Below are 2,660 nucleotides of genomic sequence, written 5' to 3'. Positions count from 1 at the left end.
ATGGTTGTTAGTATTTGCCTTATGTATTGAGGTGCTCCTATGTTGGGGGCATAAGTATTTACAATTGTTATATCTTCTTCTTGGATCGATCCCTTAATCATTATGTAGTGTCCTTCTTTGTCTCTTCTGATAGTCCTTATTTTAAAGTCTATTTTGTCTGATATGAGAATTGCTACTCCAGCTTTCTTTTGGTTTCCATTTGCATGGAATATCTTTTTCCATCCCCTTACTTTCAGTCTGTATGTGTCTCTAGGTCTGAAGTGGGTCTCTTGTAGACAGCATATATATGGGTCTTGTTTTTGTATCCATTCAGCCAATCTGTGTCTTTTGGTGGGAGCATTTAGTCCATTTACATTTAAGGTAATTATCGATATGTATGTTCCTATTCCCATTTTCTAAATTGTTTTGGGTTCGTTATTATAGGACTTTTCCTTCTCTTGTGTTTTTGTCTAGAGCAGTTCCTTTAGCATTTGTTGTAAAGCTGGTTTGGTGGTGCTGAACTCTCTCAGCTTTTGCTTGTCTGTAAAGGTTTTAATTTCTCCATCAAATCTGAATGAGATCCTTGCTGGGTAGAGTAATCTTGGTTGCAGGTTTTTCTCCTTCATCACTTTCAGTATGTCCTGCCACTCCCTTCTGGCTTGTAGAGTTTCTGCTGAGAGATCAGCTGTTAACCTTATGGGGATTCCCTTGTGTGTTATTTGTTGTTTTTCCCTTGCTGCTTTTAATATGCTTTCTTTGTATTTAGTTTTTGACAGTTTGATTAATATGTGTCTTGGCGTATTTCTCCTTGAATTTATCCTGTATGGGACTCTCTGTGCTTCCTGGACTTGATTAACGATTTCCTTTCCCATATTAGGGAAGTTTTCAACTATAATCTCTTCAAATATTTTCTCAGTCCCTTTCTTTTTCTCTTCTTCTTCTGGAACCCCTATAATTCGAATGTTGGTGCGTTTAATGTTGTCCCAGAGGTCTCTGAGACTGTCCTCAGTTCTTTTCATTCTTTTTTCTTTATTCTGCTCTGCAGTAGTTATTTCCACTATTTTATCTTCCAGGTCACTTATCCGTTCTTCTGCCTCATTTATTCTGCTATTGATCCCATCTAGAGTATTTTTCATTTCATTTATTGTGTTGTTCATCATTGTCTGTTTCATCTTTATTTCTTCTAGGTCCTTGTTAACTGCTTCTTGCATTTTGTCCATTCTATTTCCAAGATTTTGGATCATCTTTACTATCATTATTCTGAACTCTTTTTCAGGTAGACTGCCTATTTCCTCTTCATTTGTTAGGTCTGGTGGGTTTTTATCTTGCTCCTTCATCTGCTGTGTGTTTTTCTGTCTTCTCATTTTGCTTATCTTACTGTGATTGGGTTCACCTTTTTGCAGGCTGCAAGTTCGTAGCTCCCGTTGTTTTTGATGTCTGTCTCCAGTGGCTAAGGTTGGTTCAGTTGGTTGTGTAGGCTTCCTGGTGGAGGGGACTAGTGCCTGTGTTGTGGTGTATGAGGCTAGATCTTGTCTCTCTAGTGGGCAGGTCCACATCTGGTGGTGTGTTTTGGGGTGTCTGTGGACTTATTATGATTTTAGGCAGCCTCTCTGCTAGTGGGTGGGGTTGTGTTCCTGTCTTGCTATATGGTTGGCATAGGTTATCCAGCACTGTAGCTTGCTGGTCGTTGAGTGACGCTGGGTGCTGGTGTTGAGATGGAGATCTCTGGGAGATTTTCGCCGTTTGATATTATGTGGGGCTGGGAGGTGTCTTGTTGACCAGTGTCCTGAAGTTGGCTCTCCCACCTCAGAGGCAGAGTCCTGACTCCTGGCTGGAGCAGCAAGAGCCTTTCATCCACTCGGCTGTAATCAGTGCACAGGTGGAATCTCAGGTCCAGCATTAAGTAATTCACTAAGTTTCGGGAGGAATCTCAGTCGGTCTTCTGAGCTGCGAGGGCCCCAGAGACGGCGCTAGGCAAGCAGGTCCGACCCTTCTTAGGCCCCCCGGTCCGCAGGTGGAGGTCGCAAGGTGTCTTTTCTCAAGCTTGTCTCACTTCTCTCACACCACCTCTGGAAGGCACTTTAGGCAGAGAGGCTGGTGCTCCTTTTATGGGTGCTGAAGAAATGCCCCCTTGCCAGGCCCTTTCAAGCTGCAACCCTCAGCCTGGCAGGAGACAATGATCCTTCCGCAAGGCTCAGCGGGATTAGGAACCAGACAGCTTGCTGGGCTCTGGAACTTAAGAAACCTGGAACATGAGCATTATGAGAGGGCATGGAGGAGGGACGATTTGTTTGAAGTTCTAAAAACTGCTTTGCTCTGCTTGGAGTTTGGAAAGAAACCACGTGTCTAGCACTTTTGTGGTTTCCCAGCATGGATTTTGGCGGAGAGTTCACGGGCTCAAACATCTCCAATGAACAGTGCGCGCTGATGTCGCCTCCCAGCTCTCCCCTGGGCTGCTGAGAGCCCCCGCGCTCCTGGTGCAAGACAAAACTCGGGGGCTCGGCCTCTTCCCACGTCTCAGGAGGCCTCAGGTTCTGCTCCGGCTGTCCTCTCCCCAGGCTGCCCTGCTGGCCTGCGCACCAGGGCCCTGGGTGGGATCTAGTGGGCGGGTCTCGTGCTTGTGCTCAGGGCTCACCCGACGAAGGCCCGCCTTGTTCAAGGGCCAGAACCTGTGAGTTGAC

Source organism: Lipotes vexillifer, unplaced genomic scaffold (genome assembly GCF_000442215.2).
Source record: "Lipotes vexillifer unplaced genomic scaffold, Lipotes_vexillifer_v1.1 scaffold771, whole genome shotgun sequence".
Classification (NCBI taxonomy): Eukaryota; Metazoa; Chordata; class Mammalia; order Artiodactyla; family Lipotidae; genus Lipotes; species Lipotes vexillifer.
The sequence above is the reverse complement of the archived record's forward strand: the minus strand, read 5'-3'. Positions refer to the sequence as shown.